Consider the following 16,736-nt stretch of genomic DNA (forward strand, 5'->3'; position numbering starts at 1 on the left):
TCGATCTAGACGTCCGTTACTCACCACAAATCAGAGGAAGACTCAAGACAGCTTTTCACGAATTCACTTAGTTAACGTTTCGGTAACTACAGTCTTTTTACGGTGGATGTGTAGGTCACATACAGTTTTGAAACATCAGTAATTTAACTGTGTCGTAGGAAGTTAATACTGAGTACCAGTGCCGAAACACAGCATTTAATACGCAACATTTAATACTCAACATGACGAATTAAACAAAAGAAACTAAACATAGCAACATGGAAACGCTCGGCGTTAACTGCGACTAATTTAGCAGTTTAAACTGGACGCCTAAGCTGCCCCGTTAATTACTAAAACGCGTAGCGCTACGCTGCCTGATCTCATTTGCTTTATGACTGCGTAACAGAATTACACCATGCAAAATGGTAAACACGATAATTATTTAAATAATATAAATTAATTTAACAACTACGTGAATTATTTACATCAGACTTTCCCTGTTAAGGTCCTGTTCTGAATGCAGTTATTCTCGAATTATACAATGAGCTGCCAACATATTTTTTCGTCAGCAGTGAAGCTGACGACCGCCGAAGCAAGCCTTCACGCATAAACAACGTCCCCAAGGACTGACATCATTTCTGACCCGAAACACACCGTTGTCGCAGCAAACTTAAAATCTGCTGTGCCCAGGGAGTTTCAGAACCACCATAGCATACCTGATCTTCATTTATGGCTGCTTCAAGAAACATCTGTACCGCATAGGTCTCAGGCCATCCCCGTTATGTCTTGAAGGGGGCGAACTCCGGTCATACCTTCTTCAGCTGTGCAAATCGGAGTGATTTCACAAACTAAATCTGGTGAGATATAAAAAAATCGCATTGTCCTGTGCTGATTTCAATCAATGCGCTATCATCAAAGTAGACCTACAAAACTTGCAGATTGTTATATATATTTCCGTCAACTTAGAAATCCGTCATTAATATGAAGTTACTGCTGCAGTACATAAACATTATCATGTGAAACTGATGACACGTCAAAATAAACTTTATTTGCTTGCAGTCCATTAGTATTAGTTATCAATAAAATAACACTGTAAGAATCCAAGCCACAATTATCATCATCCTACGATCCATAGTGCCTTTCGTTTCGCCATCTAGACAGGCATGGCCTTCATCCAGCTGCAGCCTTGGACGGTTTTCACCATTACAGTAGCTACAATTGGTCCTAACTTCCAGCGGTCACATATAATTGGTCGCTCTCAACGCGGGACCTCACGCATTCACAATGCGTTTGCTACTATTTATGATGCTCCAAGGCGGGCCTTGCAAACGTCTTATAGAGGGTGTCCGTCTCCACTGAACTGACTACGTGTCATAAATTTCAAATTCTGCTGCTAACAGTGATAGCTGGGCAGGCTACCTGGAACGTTGTGAAACGCAAGTATTCATTCTCATCAAACAACGTCTCCAACCCGAGGTTGTATCAGAGGTAGAAAACAATCCTCAAATTCAGTCTATTGCCCTCCTTCCTGGAGAACCAGTTAACTTTCTCGTCGTCTGGTGTGGCAGTTACATCTTACGCAGAAAACTTCTGCTCTTACAAGCAGTTAGGCAACTGAACATATCTGACAACCAATTTTCACTTCTTGTTAGTGACCAACACGGGGCCCCAATATCACTAACGTTTAATATCCAATGTCTTCTTTAATTTCCAGTTTCCCTTTTCTTCATTTCGTAACTGTGCCTCATAATCTTTATGCATACATGGAACAGACAGTATTCTAAGGCCGCTCCATACTTCTTGAAGGCGCACTCGTATGTCAGTTTTGCACTAGGATTTTTCTTCACAGAGAAGCATCTCTCCAAAGAACAGAATCAGAGTTGTACTAATGAAAATACAATGTCTTTACCCTGTGACAAGAGAACATGCAGCATTTAGCGGTGACGTATTAACATGGCTATACGACCGTTATATATGTACATACTCATTTTCACGGATACGCAGGTAACTTATGAGCAGCGGACAATGGGATACAAGCTTTAAGCCTAGGATCGCGTGGATAGAAAAAGAAGAAGTAGCACTAACTGCTATCATTCATACGCACGAGTTCTAGTGGCTGTTTGTTTCTTTGTGTTATTGTTAGAGGGAAGGTGCATGGTATGGACATTTTTTGCAGAGTAGTTACGGTATTTAATGGGTGTAGTCATCTAGGGGAGCAGAGAAGAATGCGTGCGAATTCTATTTGTACAGAACACAACAGTCAGAAACAAACATGAAGAATATAGTAACAGGGTTTCCAGCGTCGGCTGCGTATGGCAGCTATGACGCTTCGCGTTGGCTCCCTTTTGACTTTTTGTTTTTTCCATGTTGTAACGAGTCCATAGAGTCAGCCTCTCCAGATTGATTACAACTATTGTTTCTGATATTTCTATTTTAAATTCTGAATGTTTGACATACTGGGTATTTAAATCATACTCGTTTCAGACGTAGTTCATACAAATGACTTAAGTATACAATGTTCAGGACAGGTATAAGTAAAGAGGTATGTCTCATTTATAAAAGAAAATAACATTAAAATTTTATTAGATGTTTTAGGATGTAGTAGTGCAGACAAAATAACGAACACTACGGGTAGGGAGTGTTTATTCGATGTACCAAGAGCGTCTTAGTGCCTCGTAAGAATGAGTGGGAGACACATGTGCAACACATGGGAGGTCGCAAAATCCCAGGGTTGGCAGAGTGCCGACCAGTCGGCCAACGACCACCACTGCGAAGACACCGCAGAAGATGGCGTGACTGTGCCGGAACTGATGAAACGACCAAATCCTTGAAGGAACACAAGAAGAGGAACTTCCTGGAGGTAAATGCGCATGTATCACAAGAACATGAGACAAGATTTAATCCAAAACGAATGGTTGCGTTGCTACGAATGAATTCTTCGTTATGGCAAGAGTTATAATAATAATAAAACATTAGGACTTACTAGACAGTGTAAAGTGATTTTACAGGGCCTGTTTCATAGTCAATGTTAATTTTCTTGACCTCACTATTTAGTGTACTCTTAAGCACATTTTTCTGCAGAAAAATCTGTGTTCAGAATGTACTGCTTAGGCAGACTTCATCTGAATCCCCTTTGATCTCATTTCGTACATATTTCTTGAGTTTTAAAAGCCAGAACGCTTGTCTATAATGGTTGAAAGAATTCGCAAGATAAGTACTGAGTACGGTGCCCGCCACTACGCACAGTGATCGTCAAAGAAATTAAGGAAACTTTCAATGTTTTTTCGACCAATAAATGGTTTTCAGTTTGCTGGAAACCATCAGATGTCACCAGATGACTTCTTAATATTAGTGGAACATAAAAGAATTTTTTTCAGCCTTAAATATTAATTACTCCACCAGGAAGTAATATACTAATAAAATTAAGAAAAACTTGCTAGCTACAGCCCGGCAATGTATTTTTGAACATATACATTACCATTTATGTAGTTTACCGGTCAATCAAAAAAGGGAGACGACTTACAACAGAACACGTCGGACACAGAAATAAATCCTCAATCGTTCTGCCGTTCATGACGTGTCGGTAATTAATGAGCATCGACTTGGTAATTATACATGATCAGGATGTTATAAATTATAACACGTTGTATAAGGTAAAGGGAGGTATATTCGTAAGAAATTCACATGTAGAAAATTTTACACACCTGACGTGAAACTACTTTATCCACTTATACGAATCATATTAATATGATCAATTACAAATATAAATTTAATAGTTTTTGTGTTACAAGTACACGCGGAATTTTAAACAATGATCAAGTACCACAGACATTGGTGGATAATTTCGAGATCTGTGAAAGTAGTTTCGTGATTGTTTTAAGATGAATATTTAAGTGCAGCAAGGTCAAAAATATCTTGTCAAGAGTGTTACCTCAAGAGACTACAGGCCAAACAGGCGCGTGGCCCGAAGTGTGGTCGCCGTGAGTTAACAAAAAGAATCACGAAATTATCTGTATCACGAACCCGTATCGCTTTACCTTACTGCATGCTCGATGGTAAAAACTTACACAGCCACGACAGTTAACACTTCTTTGGTATCTTCAGTAATTTGTTTTTTCTCTTGACATATTTTAGGCAGTCGTCTTTCCCTCAATACATTTACGAGTGGATAGCAGTGGTACGTTGTATATTAGGTATGCAGATGTAGATATTCAGGTCTGAAATACGAAGCAAGTCTTTTAAGGTAGGTAAATTCGTGATATACTGAAACGAGAATATATTTACATGAACGTGAAACTAATTAATAGCCAATCAATTCTGCTTAGTATACTATGTTCATAAAGGGCTAAGAAACCAAGCTATAGTTCAATACAATGGACCGCACGTAAACTTCACCTTTACGAAAGCTAAGCACTTCATTCTAAAACTTAAGCCGTAGTTATTGTCACGTAAATAACAAAACTAAGTGCGATACATAATGAATTAGCAACATTATAGTCTTCGAAAATGATATGTAAGTTCTGCTATTACCTTGATAGATTATCTGATATTTTCAGAAATATTACACACACTCCTACAGCTATTGAACCTTACGGTCGCAGTGATTATCGAGAAAAAAAGTTCTCATCTTACAAAAGAAAGTCTGTTGTTAATTCGTAGTGATTTAATTTTCACTTAATGAATGAACAGCTGAAGGGCGCGAGAAATAGCCGTGAGCGCTTCAGGCAAAACTTCGATATTCTTGATCCGCAACTCGAAAAAGATATTATAGAGACCTGAAAGACTCACTAAACGGTAGATAACGTACAATAGCTTCCAGTTCTGTGGGTATTGGGTTTGGCATTTTCGTTTTCGTATCGCCTGTTTTGAGTATTCCATCTACCAACTGCAATAAATCATCAAAACGGGTACACCTTAAGCTCAAAATATTTCGATAAGCTAAAGGGTATTCGTACTTCAACATTTTCACTAATCTGCTTAAGGGATCATATTTCTCATGTCTTCGTTTCAATTATTTCACGCACGCTTTTCTGTGCCTCAGTTTCTGCTTCTTTTTTCAACTTTTTAACTCTCCTTCGACAGCATGAGCTAAAATAACGACTCCAGGGCGTACTAATTCCGTCGACCTTTTGTACAGACTGAAACCAAATCACAGCGAGATCATTGCAGCTAGTTCATTAGCTAACAAGTCCAAACGAGAGCGAGTAGCGAGTAAGGTATCCCAGCTTTCAACTTTCCTTCTAGATGACTAGTGAACATGATTACGCTAGGCCAGTTTATTAGAAAATAGTGAATTCGCAGCTACTAGCTAGTGAACTCGCTCAGTGTAATAGAGGCTTAAGGTTCTAGAATGGAACGACAGTGGTATTAGAGCGGAGCTCATAGGCAGGTTTATGAAGGATATGAAAGAAAATTGGCCTTGTAGTTTTCAAAGAACGAACCCGGTATCTGTCTAACGGGATTTAAGGAAACTATGGGAGACATCAATCTAGATAGTCGGACGGAAAGTTAATCCGGCCAGAATGAGAGTCTACTACATGGTGGTTATAATTAAAGTGCAGCCTTCACGGAGGTCCAGTGTGGGCTGTAATTATTACTTGGTAATTATTGTACTTGGTAGCCGGCCGGAGTGGCCGAACGGTTCTAGGCGCTAGAGTCTGGAACCGCGACACCGCTACGGTCGCAGGTTCGAATATTGCCTCGGGCATGGATATGTGTGATGTCCTTAGGATAGTTAGGTTTAAGCAGTTCTAAGTTCTAGGGGACTGATGACCTCAGCAGTTGGGTCCCATAGTGCTCAGAGCCATTTGAACCATTTTTGAACCAAACTTGGTAGATACGCTTATGCATTAATGTTCCAGACTTGGGTACCAGGTGCAAATCTGGCGCTGTAACTGTATGACGGTAAGAAATCCGCTTTGTAATTTGACAAGAAATAATGCGAGTGAACAGTATGGCTATCGAGAAGGGGGCTGTTAGTGAAACTGTTATACGTGAACAGCAGCAATGATAATACTTCACTGAGAGAGTATCATCGACTGAAAAGTCTGAGGAGAGGGCCAGTATCATTAAATGACTTAAAGAAAATGATAAATTCAAAAACGCGGGTGAAGTTGGTGTGGTACCTGGAAGAGGAAGACGTCCTATCGCGGTGGAAGTTATTGACAATGTTGCTGTGCAGCACGTGGCCCGGATAATGCCAGGGCTCGTGCAGTCACAACTGTCCATCCCGTGACCAACAGTACGGAAAGTTATGAGGTCTATATTGCACTGGTATCCGTACAAGACCTAGACGGTGCAGCAACTGAAACCTCATGATCCGCAGCAACGTTCTGAATTTGTTCTCCGGTTTCGTGACGGATCGAAGTTGATATGTGATCGTGCAACATTTTGTAGAATGACGCGGCACATTTTACACTACAGGGAGGAGTGAATACACAGAACTGCCGAATCTGGGTTACCGTCTCTTGTGCACGAAGAGCCACTGCACTCGCGTATACAATTGTGTGATGTGTATTCACGATCACCTTCATCATCGGTCCGTTCTTCTTTGAAGAGAATACAACTGGAGGGACTGTCAGATGTACCGTGACGTCTGCATGTCATAGAGGCCTTCATGTACAGCATGTGATTCCTGCTTTGGAAGAGCGCAGCAACTGCGTCAAAACCACTGTTTTCTTGTAAGATGGGACAATACCTCATGTGTCTCGTCCAGTGAAAGGTCTGCTTAACGCAGCCTTCCACGAATGTGATGTATTCGGGAATTTTCCAGGTGCGGAGCCTTCAAGATCACTTGATCTGAATATATCTGACTTTTGGCTCTGGGGATATCAATAGAACGCGTTTACCAAGGACGCGTTCGGTCTCTAACTGATCTGAAGTCAGTATACAGGGATGAGTTGCTCAGATTCCGCCGGGATGGCTGCGAGGAGTCTTTGATCACGTCGATTTATGGACGCAGCATATCGTCGATGTCTCCCGTACTCGTGTACTTCTTTCCTGCATTCACAACGCCATATTTGCTCCAGGCAGCCAAAATTGGAGCTAACTGTTTTTTCAGCTCAAACTGATTACGCAGAAACACATTGCAATATCAATCAAGTTTCGCTGCTCTACGGTAACTACAGAGCACACTGGACCTCTGTGACAAGGGTACACTCTAGTTACAACCACTCGGTATGTTAGCTCCGTACCACTTCGATCTGTGTAACGGAGAGAGATGCTGATCCGTACTCTACATTCTCGCAGTTGCTCGCGCCGGTAGCCAGGAATCAGACGCCTGTCCGGTCACGTAAACATCCCGCCGGCGGCAGCTAGCGGTCCAGCAGATAGTATCGGATTCTGCGGAGCGCCCATCTCGAGGCAGCCGCGTAACGGGACGCTGTGATGGGTATCTGGGCCCGTGCTACTGCCGCCGCGATAAGCGGACCAGCCATGCATTTATTCCGCAGCGTGCGGCCACACTGCGTTTGTCTCCGAGGGGCGCGGCAGATGACGCAGCCGATAGAGTTGCACCGCTAGCGGTCCCTTCTGCTCAGCATGCCTCCCCTAGCCTAGCAGATGCTCGCTGTTGTATCTGAATTCCTATCTGCAATTAAATCACGACCACTGGTACTTAGCAGCAGCATCAGTGCTGTGAACGTCTTGCCCCGCCACCATCCTCTCTCTCTCTCTCTCTCTCTCTCTCTCTCTCTCTCTTCCCTTTCCCTCTCTCTAGACAGGCATTCCACACTTCGCTTTTGCGTCGTAAGCGCAAATTATGTAAAGGCGTTTTCTCAAACTTATTAACAGGAGATACCCGTGAAGTATCAGTCCGCTCGTAAATAAATCTCAGGAGGCTGAAAATATCCTACTCCTCTCTTAGCTTTAAAATTTTTTGACCCAAAACATTTTTGTGAATACGTTCCGACATAACCAACAATTCCACATATGGGTTTGAAAAAATACTGATTTTTCCCATCAATCTCAAGTTCAAAACTGAAGATAATTGGATGCACCCACTGCATTCAGCACGCCAAGATATGTTACAAAACAAATTTTCGGCACCCTGCGATTTTTTACGACCGGGTCGAAATTTCACCGGTACCTCCCCTTAACCAGTTCTGTCAATGTCTACTTGCAAACAAGGTTCCACATTACACATCATCTTAGGAACCGCTGGATGTACCTGAGAGGTAAAATGATATTACAGTACCATCAAGAGAAAATGATAAATACTGTAACTCTGTCAGAGACAGCAAAGGACCTGGAAGAGCAGCTGAACGGAATGGACCGTGTCTTGAAAGGAGGATATAAGATGAACATCAACAAAAGCAAAACGAGAATGATGGAATGTAGTCGAATTAAATCGGGTGATGCTGCGGGAATTAGATTAGGAAATGAGACACTTAAAGTAGTAAAGGAGTTTTGCTATTTGGAGGGCAAAATAACTGATGATGGTCGAAGTAGAGAGGATACAAAATGTAGACTGGCAATGACAAGGAAAGCGTTTCTGAAGAAGAGAAATTTGTTAACATCGAGTATGGATTTAAGTGTCAGGAAGTCGTTTCTGAAAGTATATGTATGGAGTGTAGCCATGTATGGAAGTGAAACATGGACGATAACTAGTTTAGACACATTTAGAAGCTTTCGAAATGTGGTGCTACAGAAGAATGCTGAAGATTAGATGGGTAGATCACATAACTAATGAGGAAGTATTGAATAGAATTGGGGAGGAGTTTGTGGCGCAACTTGACTAGAAGAGGGGATCGGTTGGTAGGGCACATTCTGAGGCATCAAGGGATCACCAATTTAGTATTGGAGAGCAGCGTGGAGGGTAAAAATCGTAGAGGGAGACCAAGAGAGGAATACACTAAACAGATTCAGAAGGATGTAGGTTGCAGTAGGTACTGGAAGATGAAGAAGCTTGCACAGGATAGAGTAGCATGGAGAGCTGCATCAAACCAGTCTCTGGACTGAAGACCACAACAACAACAACAAATACACTGTTCAAAAGAACCAGGGGAACACCTGTTATGAACGTCCGGTATGTTAAATCTCTCATTCGCCACGCACTACAGTGTCAGGTGTCCGCTCAGATGGAAGTGAGTACCGATGTCCCAATATTTTCTAATTAGGTACACATATGGCAGTTGTCATTAGTGGACGTCGTATTCAGCCAAACTTATGTAATGCAGCACCTTAACGCGGTGCAAGTAGCAACGGCGGTCTGTTTGGTGTAAAAAGGGTGGACTTTAGGTCGTGTTTCTGCAGACGCCAATTCCTCTCCATGTTTCACCCATAGGATGTGGACACGCTACAAGGAGACTGGTCACTACACATGACGAGCTGGACAAGCTCGCCGACGTATTACAAATCAACGTGAAGACCGATATCTTGCCATCGGTGCGCTGCGGCGTCGTACGGATGCCGCCGCACAATTTCAAGACGATCCCAGAAGGGCCATTCGAACCGTTGCGTCCGACTAGACTGTAATGGACAGGTTACGAGAAACGACGAACCTCGGTGCTCGAATGGCAAAACGTCATTTTTCGGATGAATCCAGGTTCTGTTTACAGCATCGTGATGCGACGTTGCGATCCAGACATCATATCCGAATACCCTGCTCGACACGACAACATCTTGCAGAGCAACTTGTCACTGGCAAAACGTGCTACAGACAGACAAGTCCAGATACCCTCTAACGCAAGGTGATTGAATTGTTCGTGTACGGAGATCCATGGTGAGCTGTACCTTTCAAATGTTGTCCAGGAAGTCGACAGCTTTCCGAGGTTCTGTGAAGGCGTGGGGAGGCTTCAGTGTTGACAGTGTTCCACCGCAGAATTTCCCGGTGACTGAAGAATGGGAACGGATACCACACGCCGATGATCTCCGCAGTCTTTTACGAAGCGTGCTACTTAGATGCCAGGCAGTGATAAATGCTCACGGAAGACATGCACGTTATTGAAGCTCACAAAGTCCAATGAAAAACACCCAGGATTACGGGATGACTGACTGTTTCCGCTTTGTTTTCGACACTTGTCGGACATTTAAGTTCGTTTTGTGTGAACGAGCGAGGATGTAATGCTGTTTTGCGGTGTATTTAATTTGTGAAAGACAAAGGTATAATTTGGTAACGTACCCAGTCCTCAGTTGAAGCTCAATGAAGTGTGGCAGACGCCCAAAGCCATGTTCTCGGAATCTTTTGAAAAGTGTAGACTGGCCAAGTTGATCATGGTGATGGATTCAGATCAACTTCGAGTCTGAACTCGATGTTTGAGGACAATGGGTAGTATTCATCTGGCAGACTCCTTTTTTCATTCCTTAGCTGAAGCCATTGCAAAAATAGTCCAATAGACAATAACTGGCACAAAATTATATGGTCTAGTGTTTCGATTACACGCCATATCAGGGTTGCACAAAAGATAAATGCATCCGCCGACATAGTAGATGCACGATAAAAAATATATTTGTGGACACCGAATGTTTCAGACCGAGCGAGGTGGTAAAGTAATATGAAATTGGGTTAACTTTGGGTTCAAATCACCGTCCGGCCAATTTAACCGTTTAAGCCAAATGCCGGGATGGTTCCTTTGGAAGGCCACAGCTGATTTTCTTCCCCACCTTTCCCCAGTCAGAGCTCTTGCTTCATCTCTAATGACTTCGTCCTCGAACGGAATGTTAAACCATAATTTCCGTTTCTTCAGAAGCTTGACTCGTGAGCAGATTGGTAACTTCCTTCGAAAAGTTCCCAGAGACATTTAAATTTGGTGCGAATGTTCTATCGAACGTTATAATCAATACCGCATTACCTTCTGCAAGTGCCGTTTCGCAAGGTAACAAAGGTAACTTCAGCTTCATTTGTAGAACTACTTCTGCTCCTAGTAGTGTCTTTTAGGACTGTCTCAAAATGTACATCGCAATTTCAATGAGCAACAACAAAAATTTTTGACCATTAAATAACATAAAATGTCTGACAAGTAATGAAGCATATATACATACCCTATAAACTGAGTCGTTCCTCATCATTTCAATAAGATACTCGTTCAAATGATCTACGGAACATGTAACCAATCAACTACAATTTTCAAGTAAAGAAAAATAAGGCGAACCGACGCAGATTTCGAGCAAAAAATGTTTGGCATATTACAAAGGTACGCCCAGTTCTCTGATGCCGAAGTAGTCAACAATTTAATCTGTGGCGCAGTTCACCGATGCTTCGGAAACATAACATTGTCCCTTAAGCGTTTTAGTGTATCACTCTAATTATGCGGATTAATGTTTAATTAGCAGTTAATATTTAATTATCAAGCAATTACATGTGAGATTTACGGGAAGCGTATATACGGGGCACCGGCGGGAATTATGAGCACTAAACAAAAATAGCGAGCCGAACGGTACGCAGTAAACGTTAATAATAATAAAATAACAATAATAAGAATAAGGGTAATGACGGATCAGGAGGTACAAACAGATCACCAAAAAAACAACATGTAACCTAACACAAACCATGAGATAAATGGTTCTTGGTTTCTACGGTAATTGAATCTGATGCAATGTTGCAACTCTACGAGGCTCACCTTCATGTCAAAACCAACATAGAGGGCTTCCTAGTGCAACTGAAAAAAATACAGCTTCGACACTGGTATTTTAAATACTTAGAAAAACAAATATGTAACCAGAAACCGTAAGCTTCTTTTTAAAGTGACGAGCAGGACTAAAGAACTTTATGGCCTATGCCACTAAGGATTCTCCCGAAAAGGCAGTGAGGGAAAAAGAAGGTACGTTCAGACGAGGAGAAATATATAATGAAGAAACAACAGAAAATTGCACTGCCCGCCGAGTTACAAATGATTCGGACTAACAATTAATAACTGACTATACATACAATTTGAAGAAGTTACTTTGAAGGTTAGCGTGACAGTTATAATTCATTATCTTTACTATTTTTTGAAATGACCGTATGCCTAATTTGTAACCATTAATTTGAATTTTGGAGACAAGTCCAACTGCATTTAACGCCACTTAACGGCCACGGACTGTTATTTCAGCTGCTTCATCAAACAGCATTAGTTACGGTACAATCGTGCATGTGGATTAACGAAACACGGTGTATCTTTGTTTTGTCCCATAAAATTTGTTGTTGCATTTCCGCTAGAAATATTACTTCTCATTTTTTCTGTTTATCTGACAGATTCTGATGATGGCTGTGGCTGAAAGGCGTTTATAAACGAGACCAAATTTTGAATCGGTCAAGTCATATTAATACTAGGTATAACAACTTGTCGGGCTACGAAAAGAGATGATTAAATACACTACTGGCCATTAAAATTGCTACACCAAGAAGAAATGCAGAGGATAAATGGGTATTCATTGGACAAATATATTATACTAGAACTGACATGTGATTACATTTTCACGCAATTTGGGTGCATAGATCCTGAGAAATCAGTAACCAGAACAACCACCTCTGACCGTAATAACGGCCTTGATACGCCTGGACATTGAGTCAAACAGATCTTGGATGGCGTGTACAGGTACAGCATCCCATGCAGCTTCAACACGATACCACAGTTCATCAAGAGTAGTGACTGGCGTATTGTGACGAGCCAGTTGCTCGGCCACCATTGACCAGACGTTTTCAATTGGTGAGAGATCTGGAGAATGTGCTAGCCAGGGCAGCAGTCGAACATTTTCTGTATCCAGTAAGGCCATGCGGCCGTGCATTACCCTGCTGAAATGTAGGGTTTCGCAGGGATCGAATGAAGGGTAGAGCCACGGGTCGTAACAGATCTGAAATGTAACGTCCACTGTTCAAAGTGCCGTCAATGCGAACAAGAGGTGACCGAGACGTGTACCCAATGGCACCCCATACCATCAAGCCGGGTGATACGCCAGTATGGCGAGACGAATACACGTTTCCAATGTGCGTTCACCGCGATGTCGCCAAACACGGATACGACCATCACGATGCTGTAAACAGAACCTGGATTCATCCGATAAATGACGTTTTGCCATTCGAGCACCGAGGTTCGTCGTTGAGTACACCATCGCAGGCGCTGCTGTCTGTGATGCAGCGTTAAGCGTAACCGCAGCCATGGTCTCCGAGCTGATAGTCCATGCTGCTTCAAACGTCGTCGAACTGTTCGTGCAGATGGTTGTTGTCTTTCAAACGTCCCCATCTGTTGACTCAGGGATCAAGACGTGGCTGCACGATCCGTTACAGGCATGCGGATAAGATGCCTGTCATCTCGACTGCTAGTGATACGAGGCCGTTTGGATCCAGCACGGCGTTCCGTATTACCCTCCTGAACCTACCGATTCCATATTCTGCTAACAGTCATTGGATCTCGACCAACCCGAGCAGCAATGTCGCGATACGATAAAACGCAATCGCGATAAGCTACAATCCGACTTTATCAAAGTCGTAAACGTGATGGTACTCATTTCTCTTCCTTACACGAGGCATCACAACAACGTTTCACCAGGCAACGCCGGTCAACTGCTGTTTGTGTATGAGAAACCGGTCGGAAACTTTCGTCATGTCAGCACGTTGTAGGTGTCGCCACCGGCGCCTACCTTGTGTGAACGCTCTGAAAAGCTAATCATTTGCATATCACATCATCTTCTTCCTGTCGGTTAAATTTCGCGTCTGTAGCACGTCATCTTTGTGGTGTAGCAATTTTAATGGCCAGTAGTGTATTTCCGCGCTGGATAAGCCACTCGAACAGAAAGAAGCGCTAACATGTTGTGCTCCGCCATGCCGGCCACTACGTTTTGCAGTGCATGTGTTCAGAAGTAGATCTACGTGATGCTGCAGAGAGCGAGAGAACCCCTAAACGGAGTTGAACATCTGGCAGCTGGGGCGGTGTGTTCAGCGCGGCAGGCAGCGGCAGTGGCAGCGGGCTGTCAACCGCAGGTGGCCGAGTGGCAGTGCAGCGCCTGTGAGGCTCCGCCTACGGAGGGCGTCGACCCGCGGCCAGCCGGCTATGCTCTCCGAATCTGTATCGCGGTATTAGCCCCGGCCGCGGCAGCGCAAGAACAGTCATTTGCTAGGGGCCGCAAAAGGACAAGCCGGTCTGAGGGGACGCGGCTACTGGCTAGGCAAGAAGGCGACCGCGCGCGGACGGCACCCAGCTCGCCGCCTCCGGCACCGCAGCCGTGGCCGTGGCCGCTGCCGACGTCGCCAAATTACAGGCGTGAGCGGCCGCAGATCAGTTACGTGTGGGCCCCGTCTCTAAATAAGAGAGACAGGCAACGCCACGCAGGTAGCCAATGGGAAGAACCACACGCCACTGTGCAGCGAGGCAACGACAGGCAACTTACATTCGCTCTCGAGAGTGACTAGCTAGTGTCTTAATAACGCACAAAACCCAGGTGTACTGAAGTGCCAGGTGGTATCGCAAGACTCATATACACATCGATGTTCACAGTAACCACAGCGACTGTAGTATCATTGCCACAGATACTACTACAACGCCGCGCCAACACAAGGTTGGCAGCCCGTCGTCTGCCGAGCACAGAGCACTCTAGCGGGCTGTGCAGCTCGACGGAACTGGAATGTGTCTCGTTCACTTCTTAGCTGCATTTCAACCTAGGCATACGCACTTTCATAATCGGCCCTCAGCCAGTTCTGTAATGTTTGCATTGATTCTCTGAGGAAGGCCCATCAGGCTTAGTCCCTGAGATTATGTTGTATTAGTTCATGGTATTCCATGTTACGATATTGTCAGTTCATAGCCGCAGCTGCAGTCCTACAAACTACTGAAGATGAGTAATTTCATTGTACTATCTCTCCCTTGAATAATAATCCTACTCTCTAACAGTGTGCAGTACCGTATGTTATTGCAACCTGGACTCCTTCAGCTCCTATCGACTCGGCCTCCTACTTACTTGAATTTAGTAACGAGCTGAAAACATCCACGCGTTTTGTGCCTCTAAACAGTGAAACACCATAGCGACGTAAGAGTTTCACTGATCCAAGGGGCAGAGATCCCTTCTGGCGGTAGCAGCCGGAACTTAGCGATGTGTAGCACGTGAGTCAGTTCAGAGGACGAATTGCTCCGAAGAATGGCTGCGGAACTTTTTCGGTAAACCCAGATTAATTCTCAGCACTACCACACTTTTTTAACTGCTCCAATGAGTGGAGTGAGCAATTCGAGATTCGGTCCACTGAAGAGTCACGGTTCTGTTCAGCCAATTACGAGACAAGCTTATGGTGAGGCAAATGGGGGATCACAATTGGGAATAAAAAGGATGGGCTTAGCATTTCCGGAATACGCCTTATAATGAAGGGAAACATCCTGAAAACCTTGGTCGAAACCGGGGGATTGGAACCAAAATAATTTATTTCTGGGACAACGTCAATCAATGAGAGCGTTTCAAAAAAATGGTTCAAATGGCTCTGAGCACTATGGGACTTAATTTCTGAGGTCATCAGTCCCCTAGATCTTAGAACTACTTAAACCTAACTAACATAAGGACATCACACACATCCATGCCCGAAGCAGGATTCGAACCTGCGACCGTAGCGGTCGCGCAGTTCCACACTGTAGCACCTAGAACCGCTCGGCCACTCCGGCCGGCAGAGCGTTTCCCCCGCAAAAAATTTAAATGTTAAAAGTGAGGCAGATGGGGGAGCCCAATTGGGAATGAGTGGGAGGGGGGGGAGGGGGGGTTCCTGGTTCCGGCATGCGCCTAGCGGCCAAGGGGAGCTTCCCGAAAGCCTTGGTCGGAGCCGGGGGATTGGAACTATATTAATTTATTTGTAGAACAACTTCCATCAATAAGAACGCTGCCCCTATCAATAAGAACGCTGCCCCTGTCAAAAATTTAAATGTTGGGCATGTGTAAAGTGAATATATGTTGCATGAGAAGTGTGAAGGTGTTACTGAGTGGAATGAAGTGTTGAGATGGAACCATATTAATTTATTTCTAGAGCAACGTCAATCATTGGGAACGCTGCCCTTGTCAAAAATTTAAATGTTGGGCAATAGTGCACGGAGTGAAGTGTTGAGATTTCTAGAGCAACGTCAATCATTGGGAACGCTGCCCCTGTCAAAAATTTAAATGTCGAGCAATAGTGCACGGAGTGAAGTGTTGAGATGCGGACTCGTATCACACTTTACAAAGCTTTCTTGATAAGGTCGCCAGCTTTACTTTGACTTGCGAGACAAGGTCAAACTTGACACTAAGCCAAGAAAAGAAATGAGGAAGTTCTCCGCAGAGTGAATGATGGGTTAAAAATGTCAAAATCATCGACAGGAAGAACGAACACATTGACAGGACTTGTGTTAAGACATTAAGGAATAACTTCCATGACGCTTCAGGGAGCTGTGACGGGTAAAAACTGCAGGGGAAGATAGACTGGATTATATCCAACAAATAATGAAGGACGTTGGGGATAAACGCTGCTTTAAGATGAAGAGGTTCGCACAGAAGAAGAATTCGTGGTAGATCTCATCAAATCAGGTACCAGGCGTAGAAGAATGTAACCAGAATTTCCCTATAGATGGTGTCTGCCGTCAGTGTAGGGCCCGTGAGACCGCGTCTGCAGCACCATCTGCTACCTGTAACGGCTGACGACAAATGTCCACACACAGTAACAAATGGTTCAAATGGCTCTGAGCACTATGGGACTTAACTTCTGAGGTCATGAGTCCCCTAGAACTTAGAACTTCTTAAACCTAATTAAACTAACAACATCACAGACATGCATGGCCGAGGCAGGATTCGAACCTGCGACCGTAGCGGTCGCGCGGTTCCAGACAGTAGCGCCT

This window comes from Schistocerca cancellata, chromosome 5 (assembly GCF_023864275.1).
Source record: "Schistocerca cancellata isolate TAMUIC-IGC-003103 chromosome 5, iqSchCanc2.1, whole genome shotgun sequence".
In the NCBI taxonomy this organism is placed as follows: domain Eukaryota; kingdom Metazoa; phylum Arthropoda; class Insecta; order Orthoptera; family Acrididae; genus Schistocerca; species Schistocerca cancellata.